At 43.9% G+C, this 15,585-nt stretch overlaps 1 protein-coding gene across 1 annotated transcript in view; it reads left to right on the forward strand.

Moving 5' to 3' along the window:
* The window catches only part of Epac (Exchange protein directly activated by cAMP), a 518,190-nt gene that overhangs the window by 69,154 nt on the left and 433,451 nt on the right, over positions 1–15,585 (forward strand). The window contains exon 2 of the mRNA XM_089545788.1: positions 7,407–7,448. The gene's annotated coding sequence lies outside the window, so the exon portion shown is untranslated. The remainder of the gene's footprint in view (positions 1–7,406; positions 7,449–15,585) is intronic.

Below are 15,585 nucleotides of genomic sequence, written 5' to 3' on the forward strand. Positions count from 1 at the left end.
AATCTCTCTTAAGTGTTTAAGGCTTTCACCGCTGAATTTTATTTTATTCCACCTTAATGTCGGTAAAGACCACAGAGGCATCATTCATACACATCACTTTGTAAGAATGCACTAGATTATTTTAATATTATGTCACTTTTTTAAATAGAGTGCGATTGAAAGTAATAGCCATCTGGATTTCAGTGACTTTTAGTGCACTAGTGTTAAAACTCTCAATCTCAAATGTCGCCATTGTTTGTAAGTCTTAAGCCTCTGTAAGGTGGCAACCTTCCAGCAGGGTTTATAATGAACTATACAGAACACTTTATGGCAAAACTCTCTATGCCTGCGAATGGGTTTCGAACCCACGGCGGCGCAGACAGGACAGCTTTGCTGTCCACTACAACAGACCACTACGTCACCGCCGCAGCCGAACATACCGCATGTTTAACTGCCAGTCTTTTGCTCTGTGCTTTGGATATTGTTGTCCTCATCAAAATCCATCTGTGCGATTTGAATCCATAACATTCAGCTCTCGCATTATCTTAAACCGAGCCTAGAGCCGAAGCAAAAGTAAAAACCGAAGGCGAGCACGCCAAATTTGCGTATAGCCTAACGATGGTAAATTGTCTTTTTATTTTTTTTAAGTTAAGTTTCAGTAAACTAATCAGTAAGTTAGTCATTTTTTCATCAGTATAATCTCAGTACGGCGAATAAGTGGTTTGCATCCTGATAAACTGCCTCAGCCCTGCTTGCTTACCGTCCCCAAACGAGACAATATTTTCAAACTGAAGGAAGCAACATGTGGGAAGTGTTATGGTCTGAAAAGAACTCAGTAGCCTGCCTGCCGCGCGGCCGTGCAGAAAGCAAGACAGTCAGTGTTTTTGCGAGGCTCTAGTGTAGTGTCGGGCACACACGCGGATAGCGCTGAAGCACACGCCTGCGCGCTGGTTCTTGGAAATGGTCTATCACACTTTTTCTATTTGCTATTTTATTTTCATCTGAGTGCGCCATACACCCGTGGCCGCTCCGCGATGCTCTTTTCTCTCGTTGTCATAAAAGTCTTCAGTTATAGACGGGCCAGTAATGTTTATCCGAAAACACATTAAAAAAACATGATCCATTAGCGATTGTATTAGGGCGACTACACATAAATTTCCAATGGGAAAATTAACTTGACCCTTGTGTTTTCATGAACAAAAGTTTAAGAAATGAATTGGAACAAAACGGACCGCCCTTTCTAGCCACTACCTCCAAGCGTTCCCCATAAATTCGTCCCAAGCGCTGCCAAAGAACGAAATTTTCGTTCGCACCTGTGCCGAGAGCGAGTGTTTTCGCGCGCTCATACTAATCCACCATAGGACGCGCGCATATCGACTGCTCCCACCGTAAAAAGCTACTCCAACTTTCTCCAGTGGATGGAAGCCATTTCTCACCCCTCGTTTCGAGTGCTTTTTCGTGCGTTACCGAACACTAAGACACCAATTATTGGCGCCAGAGCTCCAGGCAGCATCAGACGGCATTCGAGCGCACGGCTGGGCATCAGGATTGTGTGTGGCCTGAAGAGAAAAAGCGAGGCAAGGTGTTGCTCTCTCCCCTTTCCACTTCCGTTCGGCACCACTGTCGCGGCGCCGGTGGAGACGGTGCCTGGTGCCGGGATCCGGGGTCGATAGAGCCCCGGTTTCTTGTTTCTCCTCCGGTCGAAACGCGGCGGGCGCGGCCAACTCAATTTTCGCGTAATGGAAGGGACGACCGTCCTTTCTTTGCGCCGGTCTCGTGGAGCGGCACCGCTCTCTAAACTGCCTCAATCGACAAGGTTAAGAAAGAGTAGCGCCGTTTTATTCCTCGATGGATTGAAATCTCTGAAGCCCGCTCTTTCATTGCCGGAACCTGTCATTTAAAGTTCTCACCTTTCCACAAGGATTTCTTTCGACGTTCGTATGTATATCTTACAGGTTAGAGGGACGCAGTAAAGAAAAAATAAGCGCAGATACGGCTAAGGTAAGACTCCATGCACCAATTCGGGCGTAACCCTTGTGTACTATTTTAATTTATTTTTTCATGAAAATCATTCTCTTCAGGCGTCTCTTCTTTTTGCCCACGCACCTACTACCAAAAGATACGAATCGGCCACGGTCAGGCTGCATCTTCTGTCCTCTCAAGTGTAGTCCTTTAGCCGAAGGCTTGGTGTAAGGTTACTTTTATAGGGTACAGCAACCGCAGTTCTACTGATGGCTAGGTTTAATTTAAAGGACAAATAGCTAGTTTCATAGCAGTTTGTTAAGAAACGGAAAGCTCTTAATGGGCTTCAGAATCAGTATTCTTTAGTGTCGTCGAGATGTAAGAACAGAAACCACAGAAGGCAGTCTTGTTAGCGTAACCATCAAAGTTTTGGTACACGCTATCACAGCTTTAGCCCTCGCTTCTCCCTCATTTTCTACGTTTCATTGTTTGATGAATTTTAATCGATGGAGAATCCGGTCAGAGATTAAAGACCATTCCTACCGAGTTCATTCTAAAATAAATCTCAAGCTATTATTTATTTCACTTTCCGGAGTTGGCCGAAAGGTTTTCTGAAATAGAGAATTTTGAAATTTGTACGTATACTCTCAAGCGCCTCTCATATTCAAATCGGACGTTCTAGACGCTAGTTAATTTCATTTTTGCTTCACTGTACCAATGTTTCTTGAAGTCTTGCAGCCACCTTCATCTCGCCAGGGTTCTAAAAATCTACAGAGGTTAGTGATTAGCTCCCGCGTTTCAGCTTAACTGCCTTTCAAATTCTCTCAGCGTAGTAACTTGCCAAAAATCAGATCGCAGGGGCGAGGTCTTTTTTTTTTTCACAGAAATAACTCGCATTTGGTGAAAAGGGCCCACCGCCTATTCTCGCTTCCAAGGCGGCGTCTATCAACACAAGAGAACTCCGCTATCTCGGCACTACACCACCGGCATCCCCAGGAGAGCCGTTCGGTGTTCCAAAGGCCGGCGGATGCGCGGTGACCCGGCTAGCGCTGCGGTCGCGATCTCAATTGACGAAGAGCACGCCAGTGGCACACCGGCGAGCCGTGTGCGCTGCTCTTAATCTGGCTTTATGGCTCCCCTTCGTCCCCAGCTCGTTCTCTACTTTTATTGTCCGTCCCTCTGACTTGATCCCATATATTACTCCACCTTGGCGTGACGTGCACAGCAGAGTGCAAGCGCGGTAGGTGGATAAGAAGACAGGCCACTTCCGCAACAAACTTTGCCGAACTGGAGTAGGCGAGGTTATGGGCGGTGTATCTTCCGCAAGTAAGGTTTGCTTCGTTGGACAGTTGATTTTTTTCCTTTCAACTTGGCTTAAGTTGGTGCTCTCTTTTTTTTTTTGCTTCATCTGTCTGTTTACCCCGTTTTTAACGCCGCATATTTATTAATGTTAACCTTTTCACCAGATTCGCCCTTGGTAGAGAGGTTAACAAGACAAAATCCGCCAATATTTTAGCAGTGCAAGTTGTGAGATGAATTTTCCACGGTCCATCTTGAACTCCGCTGTCCTATTTCCTCTTTACATTTAGAAGATTGATTTATAGTCTTTGTCAAAAGTTTAGAGCCCAGAGGGTTTGCTTCCAAGCCTTGCAGTGGGACTCCTGAAGCATTCTGGGAAGTCCTACCCATTGAAGGAGGCAGAACCAGAAATCTTCTTAACCGGAGGATATTTGGAGCGCTGGAGATGCATCACGAACCACACAGTGTGGCTCAGAAGCAAACCCCCTGGGCTCCAAACTTTTGAAAAAGGCTGTACAAATGCAGGACAACCGATTCAGCGGCTCGAGATGTGCTCGTTTTACCGCTAAAACAATTCGCAGGCCACGTACTAAATCGCTTGAACAGACCTCAGGAAGGAACTACGTCGAAGCCATCACGCACTGTTTTCGAGAAATTTGAGCCTATTTTCGGGAAAGACAAAGGCTCAGATTATAGAAACATTGATTGTTACTTTCACAAAACGCTAGTCCCAGCCATCGAATAACTGGGGTGTGCACGGAAGCATGGGCCCTAGTTCCGCTCCACTGTTGTACTACATCACTTTTTGGCTCGAAGGCATTTTTAATGAGACTTACGTGTGTTTCCCGTTCCTTCTCTCTTCCCTCTTTAATCCCCTCATTCCCTTCTCCTGTGCAGGGTAGCCAACCGGAAACCTTTATGGTTTACATCCCCGCCTTTCCCCTCTCTCTGTATCTATCTTACGTGCATTACTATTTTTCATTTAGTCGCCGTCCTAAGCACATGAGCCAGCGGCAAAGTGTCCCTACCTATCTGAGCTCACCAAAATACTGTCTAAAGGAAATAGTGTCTTTTTCAGTGCACGTGCTAGAAACCCATTCACCGCTGCCGCGTTGCTTACGAACGGCGTCCAAGAGCGGCACAAATGAGACATATTTTAGAAGGGGCTTTAAAAAGAAAGAAAAATAAGTTTGGCTAAGATCAAAAGATAGTTGAAAGACTTCTAACACACACATGGCCCTTTACTGTTCCTGATTTATATTAATGATCTGCCTGCTACTGTTAACTCTAGGATTTGTTTGTTTGCCGACGACTGCGTGATTTCCCGTAAAATAACTAACGATTCCGATATTCGCTCTCTCCAGGTCGATCTTAATAACATACTAGACTGGTGTCATAATTGGAAAATGGAACTAAATATTAAAAAATGTAAATCTATGAGAGTTTCACGTTCAAATACTACTTGTCCTCCTTATTTTCTTCACAGTCATCCCCTTGAAAGCGTAAGATCGTACCGGTATCTTGGCATACATATAACTAACACCCTGTCCTGGAAACTTCATATAGAACATATAGCATCTCAAGCAAACAAAACGCTTGGTTATCTTCGAAGAAATTTTATACTTGCTCCATCTTCGTTAAAATCATTATTATACACGACCTACGTACGACCGCAAATGGAATACGCTTCATCCATATGGGACCCTGGACAGGTCTCACTGACACAGGTTCTGGAAACTGTCCAGAATCGTGCAACTAGATTCATTTTAGGCAATTACCATCGTACATCTAGCGTCACCCAAATGAAAAGGTCTTTAAACATTCTGCCCCTAGCTACCCGCCGTAAGCACTTCCGCATCTGCCTATTCCATAAGATTTTCTACTCCAATTTTCAACTTCGCTCTCGATGGATTCAACCTGCACCGTTCATTTCTCACCGTCGTGATCATCAACACAAGGTCACAGTGCCTCATTGTAACACAGTGACATGTGCGCAATCATATTTTCCGCTAACCTCTAAAGAATGGAATCCCCTACCCGCATCGTTAACTAGCATCACTGATTCAACTCAATTTAGAAGAATACTTACCACTCTGATTACATAATGATCGCTTTTGTATTTTATTGTAGTGTTGTGTTCACCACGTACTAGTATTGTTCTTAAACTATTTTATTAATCTGTCCCGTGTTAATTTTGCTCACTTCTTTTTATCCTGCCTCAGTTGTTCTATAGTTTTGTATGAATTGTGCTTTGTTTATTTTTCTTGTTATCAACTGCCCTTCCCTTCTGAAATGTACTCTGTACCCTGAGGGTATCACAAATAAATAAATAAATAAATAAACCGCATACTCACGCCACACGCGAGAGAATAAAGCTTACAGACGCGACTTCCGATAAAAGGGAACGAACAAAAATAGATAAGCCGAAAGGAACTAGGAAATGTCCAGAAACATTTCTGAAAAAAACTCTGTTCTTAGCACAATTGAGAGATATGTTAGAAAGGGATTTAAAAGGAAAGAAAAATAAAAGCGCCCTGCCCAATGTGGCATATGTTCGAAAGGGGTTTAAAAAGAAAGAAAAATAAAAGTGCAGGTGTTCGTTCATAAAACAGTTCTAATGCTATCGAATCAAAATATTTGCTTTCATATTTCTTTCCTTGTGTTTTTTTTTTTAACTAAACTATGTATGTGTTGTAGTGTAAAGAGCCGTGAGATGCTTTGAACAGAGCTGGCTGCTAGGACCAGTATTCTCGCACAGAACCGATAAACTACATAATGTCCAGCCCCAGTGTGACCGTCCAAGCATCGTAGTAGTAAGATTTGCTTTGGGTATGGCACTTAGGCGGTATTGAAAACAAAACCACTGTATAGTCTGGGCCAGGGGCTTCTTATTTTTAATCTTTTTTTAATCTTTAAGCATAACATTTTGACACTTAAACATATATAGCCTGTGGACGGCGCGGAGAAAATTACGCTAACAAATTCCATGAGCGATGCCCAAACTAGAACAAAAAATTTCTCTGTTGCCTGCAGAGCGTGCTTTGTTACACTAAAGATATAAGTGTAAGGAAGCAGCCCTTTAGCCCTACCATTCTGCTCTGCCTGTCTAACTGATTGATCATACTTTGCAGTTCTTGTCCTGAGTGACTTAGCAAGGCAATGTCAGATGGGGATGTCAATTAGATGGGCTGATGAGATTAAAAAGTTTGCGGGGATACAGTGGCCGCAGCTGGCAAAGGACAGGGTTAATTTAAGAGACATGGAGGCCTTTGCACTGCAGTGGGTGTAGTAAGGCTGATGATGATGATGATGAAATATCACTGGCCGCTTGTCTCTCGTGTTGTCACATGTATCACCTGCACTCTGCAGCACTGTTATTACATGCTGTTGCTGCAAAAAGCGGTTACAGTCATCTGGTGCATAGAGATTGATCTCATCGACGCTCAGCAAAGAAAATGTTCCCATCAGAGAAGCTATTTATGAATGCTTGCTGCGTCACATGTTTTGTTATCGGCAAGAGCTAAGTGGGCTGCTCTCGGCAAGCAGTGACCAGGTGGCTGCACTTGCGATTATCGAGAGTAATTGTGGCGAGTACTCAGATAAAGCTCGATTGGTCGGTTGTCGATAGGGCTTGGTAACAGCAGCATGGCAGGAATTAGGACATCTAGCTTGGGCAGTTTATGTTTATCTTTGAGTTTTTCTACTGAGCTATACATCATGAAACAAAGCTAGCCGTCTGAACGCGCATATGTGGCAAAAGAGGTTAAACACCAAACTTCGGTAAGCCAGTTGCATGCGGCGTGCGGGTAAAGAGCCACCAATATTCAGTCAGAGCCTGGTCGGCGTCACGGACACATTAAATATCAGTGGCCGTAGGCTGGCCAGGCATTGGGAGGCCGCTGGACAATATGCCCTTCCCATTTAATAGATTATCCTAACCATTAAAACTGAAAAACAGCACCTCGCTACATTAGCATCTCGGCACTAAAGGCAAGCTCGAGATGCTCCAAGGAGGTGACAAGTGTAATGCAAAAACTATCTTTCCTTGAGATTTTATCGCAAAAGAGTTAATGCATTCCAAAGGACGCTTTCAATTTCGTTTCCGAATAATTCTGTTGAATCCTGTTTCAGTACCTCGAAATAAACTATGTACCGCTTCATTTCAGGTGGTCGGGTGCTCCGGGTATTCTGGAAGTTATCAGCTCTTGGTAAGTTCCTCTTTCTGTCCTTCACGCTAAAGGCATTCTTGTTCCCCGTAATGCTTTTCATTTAGCTGCGTAGTCCGGGCAAGTGATTCGCAGTTAAGGAATATTTATGTGAGATTAAAACTGCGTAAAGGCTCTCAACAGTGTGAATTAAAGGCAAACACAGCATGTTAAGCTTTCTTTCAAAAAGAAAAACAACGCTTTCAACGTTTTCGTTTCCCTCTGACCATACCCTGTTAAGAATCACCCTAAGGCGACGATGATAGTGAAGGCTTTTTTCATCGCTGGGGTGAACACACACATACAAAAAATCATGTTGTCGTGAATATTCTTAAGCCACCTACCCCCAGTCGTGTCACCATGTCATTACCATGTCTTTGTGGTTGCAGAAGAGTGAATGGTAGAAGTTGCTGCAGTAAAGTTTACTTCCTGATGGACTTTTTCAGAAATACATTATGAAGCAAGGCTTGCAAAGTAGTTAAATTTTTAATTACACCAAAAATGAGATTGCTGCCTTCTACCTTCATATCTATTACTAATAGAGGTCGAAGAAAACAAAGGCTCGTCAAGTAATGTCTAATTTCTTACAAGCTTGAGTAGTTGATAATTGTTCACGCTGTGGTCAGCGCTGCGTCGCCAGTAAAAGGCGAACATGAGATCGATGCAAGACATAGTGAAGTGGCAGAATAGCAGAAATAAACAATTTTCTAACGAAAGAAATTTTCAGCATGCTATAACAAATCAAATCGCAATTCCTGAAAAAAAAAAGAGAACACGGTTGGTTTTATGGAGAGCAATTGATTGAAGGCAATTTTAAGATTTGAAATTGTGAAACCATGTTCAGCGCATTTTTGTTTACATTACTTTTTCGTTCTATGCACAACCATACTCTCAAAAAAAATATTCTACAAGCATCCAAAACGAGCTTATTATGTGCCTTTGCTCTTCCGCTTATTCCGAACGACACGTTTTTGACGGCACTTCGGTCAGTGCATTTAGTCGCACAAAAGTATAAACCATTATAAGGGGGCATTACTTGCGTGGAGGTCAAGTAGACAAACCTCCTCTGAGTTGGAATAAAAGAATCCATGTACCCATGTACCCATGCCTATGATCTCCGGAAAGATCATAGGCATTGCATTCAGGATTTATATTCACTATTACGACAAGGTATCAAATTTCCATGCTTGCCTGATCAAACCAACGCGTCTGCTCGCCCTTCTTAAATTCAAGCAGCCGGTTAACTCTTTTCGTAAATAAGGGAACTGATTTTTCAGTACTCCTCCACGTAAAGCTCACACTGAGAGGTAGGGAGCACCTGTCTCTGTCTTCCTAAACCACACTGCCAGTAGCGCGCATATCATCTTTCCTGGGAACAGGCTGTTTTTACACCACTTGTTTTTGTTGCGAAAGCAACACTACGCGAGTCGCCGAGCCATTTCGCAGAGCTGACGAAAGGTCATACTGCGCATGCGCAAGGAGCAGTGACGTCACACGGCGCACAGCTGGCGTGCCACCACCGTCGTTGGCGGGTGACTAAGAGGTGCCGCCGCCACGCTCGCCCGTTGCGCATGCGCCGTAGCGCACATAGCTAGAGTGCCTGGGCCGCCGCCGCTGCCGCGCGCTCTCCATCGCCTCTCTCTCTCTCTACTTGTTACTTGTAGAGCTAAACCACTGCCAATTTGTTTTTTTCTGTTTCTGGCTTCACTACATTTCCGAAGTCTCGTTTCTTTACACCTTCGTCTTTCGAGCGTTCAGCGTGCATTAGTGAGATGCATACGTCGTGAATGTAAAATAAACCTTAAGTTTCGTGCTGCGTATGAAATGTTTCTGGGTTCTAAGTGTAGTTAATGCCCGTAGAACGAGTACTATACCAGGCATTGCGCTGGCCCTTTGTTTATTTATTTAGTTTGTCTTTCTTCTTTTTGTGTAACTCTTCGATTACTTTCGTCGTGTCTTCGCTTGCTTTATGGCTTGCTGGTCTTTTTTTCGTCTATTCACTTCTTTGTTGGTTTTTTTGAGCTGTCACTTCAGCACGTAAACTTTGAAACGTCGCTTAAAACGACTATATAGCACCGCCCCAGTCAGTCTCATGATATTTTCACTTGTGTCAGCTCATTTTAGCCACCCAGTCCTCTGGAACTGCCCAAAATAAAAGTAGGTTTCCCTTTCCCTCCAAAACATGTTAAAGGCAATAAACATCACACCAGTCACGTACAGCAGAAATTTTGTGCGTCGTCAAAGACTAATCAACCGACGTATTTCTCTTCGGCTTGCTAAACACAAGCTGCCCCGCCTTTTAAAAAAAATATAAATAATAAGTTTTATTCCTGGAAATCAATGCGAACAGCAGGACCCCGTCGGCAGTCGATTAAAACTGACAGGGCGACTGCAATAATGTAGGTTCTCTCTTTAGCTTCTAATCTCTCTTGTTAACCGAGATCGGAAGCGCCCGTTCTCTACTCGTAAGAAACCGTCTCCTCCTCATAAGTTCGTTTCAGAAACGAAATGAGTCGAGCTAGGTCTGGAAAGTGCTTATAGTTCGCGTGAAGAGCAGGTTCACTTCGTTGAGGATGCGAGGCTTTCTAAAGCAGCGGCGCTCTTAAGGTCCCCCCCCCCCCCGCTTTTTTTTTCTTTTCTTTTTTTTTTCTTGGGGGGGGGTGTATTACTTGTATTTGGGCGTGTTGATTCATAACTTTTCAGGAGGACACAGGGGCGCAATAAAAGACACGGACAGAGAAGTAGACAGCGACGAGCGCTTTACCGAACAGGCCAGTGACCTCACTTGGTATGAGGCCTTTTCGCTGGTAGAACCCAAGTGGCCTGGCTCGGCAGGTCGTGGTCACAATGCTTGCGATGAGCAGGGGAACATGGGTAGGTGAAGGTTGAACACAAAGTGATGAGCCCGATGTAGAAGAAATATAACTCAGAAGTACTTGTATTTGGGCGTGTTGGCACATAACTTTTCAGGAGGACACAGGGGCGCAATAAAAGACACGGACAGAGAAGTAGACAGGGACGAGCGCTTTTATAGTTATTTAAGGAAAAAATGTCGAAGCTGGGAATCGTTATCTCATTTTTCAATTGCCCTCGCTGAAGCGACATTTTCGGCGGCTTCTGTTGGTAAGGCTATTTGAGCTATTTCCAATTTATAATAAATAATATTAAATAATGCGTTTTCAAAAGTTATAGCATGGTGCGAAGAGTGGCAAATGAAAATTAATTTTGAAAGGACAGTATTCATGAGAATCACCCGGACGAAAAGCCCCCTTTTGTTCGTGTACAGCACTAATAGCATCACTCTTTCAGAAGTTACGCGTTACGCATTGCAAGTAACTCGGTCTATGGATCACTAATAATTTGTCACGGACAAAACACACTGACACTGTCACAGCTAACGCTCTCCGGAAACTATTTTTTCTCAAAACATCTTTCAAATCGGCAACACCTACTGTACGATTTCTCGCATATAACCTTCACTTGAATATGCAGTCATAGTTTGGGACCCGTTCACTGCATCGAATATCAACAAACTGGAACGCATTCCACGGAAAACAGGAAGGTTCATATTCAATAAATATTATCGAGTTTCTATCACTGAACTGAATTGGTTCGACAATGTGGCTTCCCGTCAATAAGTCAGGGACATCGCATATGTAGGTCAAAATTCTTTTTTCAGTTATTAACAAGACAGTACAATATTAACACCTCTGGTTTATTTTTTCCATCGGTTATAAAACAAGACAACGACATGACAGAACTATATTGCCCCTGAACTCAAGTATTCAATGTTTTAAGTACTCTTACTTCCCACGAACTATAAGTATATGAATCAGCAGCGCGAACACAAAACAAGAATTAGGAGAAGATAGTAGTAAAGAGCGCTGAACTTCCAACTTTTCTAGCGATGGTGGCATCGCTCTTATCACATTGGACAAAGGCCCGACACGCCTACCTTGACTAACCTGTCATCACCCATCAGCTTTTGCTTCTGAGTGTTTCTTCAGCCATTTCCTTCCGGTTTCACGCATGTGAAAAGTAGATAAAATTGCAGTCAATTCCCTGTCAGCCTCAGTCCGTCCCGTTACCCTGTCCTTAAAAGCCAGCCTTTGCAGTGACGAATTCTGAACAAATGCCGGAGATTTTTAACGACTAAAACATTGCTGCTGAGCACGCTTAATTCCGGGCAGTGGTATGAGAAATGGGTTACTAGCCACTTACAGGATCTGAAAATAAAAGCGAGTTCTTTTTTCAGTTCAGTTTGTGATCGACCTTGCAAAACAAGCAAAAGACAGACAAACCAACTTGCGCCTCTATACGTCGGTAGGAACCACTGACTGGAATCAAAACCAAGCTTTCCCTCTCTATTCTTCTTTTTTTCATATCGTCTGCAACGAGGCCGTGTATTTCAAGCTATGCTACTCTTATAATCTCTACCGAGCGAAATGTGGCTCGGTAAACAACGGAAAAAAAATATGCGCTCCTGGAAAAGCACCTTGCTCAACGTAGGGCTGCGCAGTGGCCTGATAGAGCTGTCTCCAACCGTCACGGCTGCTTCGAGGCGAACGTGCGCGCATTTACACTTTTATTTTGCCGCAGTGTTGACTTCGCCGCGGACGACGTGACAAAGAAGACACGGGGCCATCAACAAGGTGCACAAAGAGGACGCGCTGGGTTGCGCCGCTGACGGTGACAGCTGGCAGCGTCTGCCTGCTTCTGCTGCTTTGCGGTCGGTCATGCCGCGGACGCGTTCCTTAAGCGAACGTCATGAGGAATGCGCGTTTTCCTTTTGCGGAGCAGCCGAGTCTCTATTTCGGTGAACGTTTCCCTCGTTCCATTTCCGCTTCTTATATTTGTTTTTTCGAGTTGTCGGAGAAAGCAGCACAGAATTTCTGTCCCTCAGCCAGGCGCCAAGCCCACGCGCACTAAGCCAAAGACGGTTTATTGTTTGATTATACTGCGGCAGGCTGGTAACCCAAAAACAGGGAGTTAATGTTGTGCTGGTGTGATCTAAATTAGCATCAAGCTTATTTTTGCCACGACGCACTTAACAATATACAAATCATGCCAAGCCTTTTATAACGCAACTCAGACTGAATGGCTTGTTTCGTATTACATTGTAACTAGGTACCCATGTGGGCTAGTTGGTGTACATCAGACATAACTTCACCAGCGACAGAACGAGACACAAGGAGAAGAAGAACACAGGACAACGCTGGTGAAGCGTTGTCCTGTGTTGTTGTTCTCCTCGTGTCTCGTTCTTTCGCTGGTGAAGTTATGTCTCGTATTACATATTCCCAAAGTTCCTCCTGCGCGTTCGTGGCGTACGACTGCCAGTGAAATCAGGTCCATACTAACGAGAACGCTGATAATTCCTGCAAAACGAAGCGAAAATTAGAAAGCGTGGGCTTCGAAACGCTGTAAAGCCGGTTTCCCGACAGGCCTCTCGACTGCTCAGGTTTCGTGTGACATGAGAGGCGCCGCACTTCCTGCCTACCTGTTCGCTGCGCCCGCCGTTTGCTGCTCGTATAGCGATGCCCACGCCGATGTCAGGGCTGTCAGAAACGCGCGCTGGTCTGGCGTTGAAGCTTGCCCTCGTCGTCTGTCGAACCGTCCTGATTGTTTTTATTTGTTTCGGCGCCACTTTCGCTTCAGTGCATGAGGAAGACCGCACGTGCGTGAGTCACTCCGCACACGATGGCTCGCACACCGGGGTGCCGCGGCTATCTACGAGTGCAGCCACGTTTGAGGCAGCCTGATCGGCATTGCGTTGCGTAAGCTTTTCGGGGAAGAAGCATGAAATGCATACGCCTTGAGCATGCGAGACAGATTTTTTACAGAATCATACCATTCAGCGTGCCCGTGGTTTGTGTTCCTGGTCTGCCATCTTCGCTTTTCCTCAAATAATTTCGGTCACTCTGTGCAAAAGAGACGGGTAAAAATTCATGACATTTTCATATTTTTCTGAAAAAAAATCAAAAGGCTTTAAACAAAACCAAATAAAGTGATATGGCTGTTTTTCTTTCACTTCTGTCTGTGCATGTCATGCTCCAAAGTGTAAACAATTGCTTTAACCTAAATAGGTTAAGGAAATTATCGTTAATTAGCGGTTTGCTTGCCGCGGAAATTTGTCTGACCTTGTAGACTCGTAATGATAGGCCCTGTCTTGAACCAAAAGATAAACGGCGGAGAACTCAATATTGTTTTTTTTTTTAGATAGGAGCTCCAGACAGAACAAAATATCGAATTTCTGCATTTGTAAAAGTGAATTTGGAGTCTATATATTTTCGGATATAACTTTTTATGTTTGTTTTTGAAGCCTTGTAATAGCATTTTTTTATTTAAAGTTCATAAGAGGCTTTCGGGTTTTTCACAAAAGGCATGCAAATATCTATATTTCTGTGAAAGCGGCGAAAATTAGGGCCGGAAAACACCATGTGGGCGACGGTTCACGACATTACGCACAAGTTCAAATGTTCGAGCTCTTGAATTAGTTTCACACATAAAAAATTGAAAAATTACTTTTATTTGCTAAAGAACAATTATTAAAAAATTGAAAATTTATTTTTAATTGTTGCCGAGTAATCATTCTTTCTTTAAAAGGAGTCAGAAGAGTTGTATATAAAGAAATAATCAAAAACGGGAAATGGAGGCAAAAAATTGCGCGGAATGACGAGTGCCTGACACGAGAGGACTTTTTCCGCATTTCGTCACATATGGCTGGAAAATTGGCGCCAGAAAACGGGACGAGAGAAAACACAAGGGCTGCTAACAACTGAAGCATTTTGCAATCTTTTTCAAGGACAGCGTTGACTTTCGTATTTGTTTATTTCTCAGACATTTAAACACCTCTCAGAACCTTCTATTCTCTCCTCTCTAGTTTTCTCTCTCTCTCTCTCAGCATAGCTATCCTGTTAGAAATAACTGAGGCATGTCGCGCAAACCACCGACAGCGCACTAAACCATCAGCAACATCTCCACAGCGGTGCTCCGAATTTAATACGGATTGCTTCCCTGCGTTTCGTTCGTAATACGATTGGCAACATGTTGATTTTTCTTTCCAGCCGTAAAGATGGGTTTTACGAATTGGAAAACACAGCGCAATCAAAGACGACACAAGTGAAGGACCTTTGTCCTCCTCTTGTGTCGTCTTTGATTGCGCTGTTTTTCCAATTCGTAAAACATATACCAACCAGCCCCTATTTGCCCTCTTGTGGAATAAAGATGGGTCACTGGCAGTGTTGTATTATCAAAAGCTCGAACTAGTTTCCCAATCCGCTTGAATGTCATGAAATGGAGCAAAGAGCGATCTGAGGAAACTCCGCGAATTGTGCCAACAAAAGCGTTGAAGGCCCTTTGAACTGAGCTGTTAGGAACGTCTTTCACAAAATTTGTGAAAGTTACGAGCAACGTTTTTCCAAAGAATAAGGATGCCCGCTTGAAGATGGCGTTACTTAATCACACCTCCTTTCGTAACAGTCCTAGTTGTTTTCTGCCCAGCATAAGCAGCTTTACCCCCTCAGACAGAAAGCTCTGCCATCGCTGCTGCTTCTTTATAGGCCTTCTCTAAGACAGCGGATTTTAAAATCGGTGAGCCGGCGACATTCAAAATCGAGACGTTGAACAAGCTGCACCATGACATCACAAAATCCACGCCTGACTTCGCGTGAGGCAACAAGCTTATCGCGGTTCACCGGGCACTTGACAGGTCTCGAGTACTCTGCGGTGAACCGCACTGCTTGAGAAAGAACTCTTGCGCAATAGAGCCTCACTGTGGCAGGTGATCGGCTTTTGCGCGTGTTCGGCCAGTTTTAGGTACTTGACATGAGGTGTTCTCCACTGCCACACTGTGACGACGAGAGGACAGTAGCATTGCATAGTGTCTTGCTTGAAGATTAGCCTTGAGCGAGAGTGGGCTAGGAGACTACTTCGATGCTACGCAGATTGCTCCGAGGTACCTAGTATTAAGCGGAATTGAGTGATACAAGCGCCAAAAAATATATATAATAATTAATGGGGTTGGTATTGTCGCGGCACAATGTTAAGAAAGACACATGATTTCGTTTTTATCATCAGTTTGGAAAATAAAGCTTTAATCTTGGCATCCATCAAATATTTAATAGCGTAAAAAACTACGAAC

This window comes from Amblyomma mixtum, chromosome 5 (assembly GCF_055824585.1).
Source record: "Amblyomma mixtum isolate Tamu chromosome 5, ASM5582458v1, whole genome shotgun sequence".
Classification (NCBI taxonomy): Eukaryota; Metazoa; Arthropoda; class Arachnida; order Ixodida; family Ixodidae; genus Amblyomma; species Amblyomma mixtum.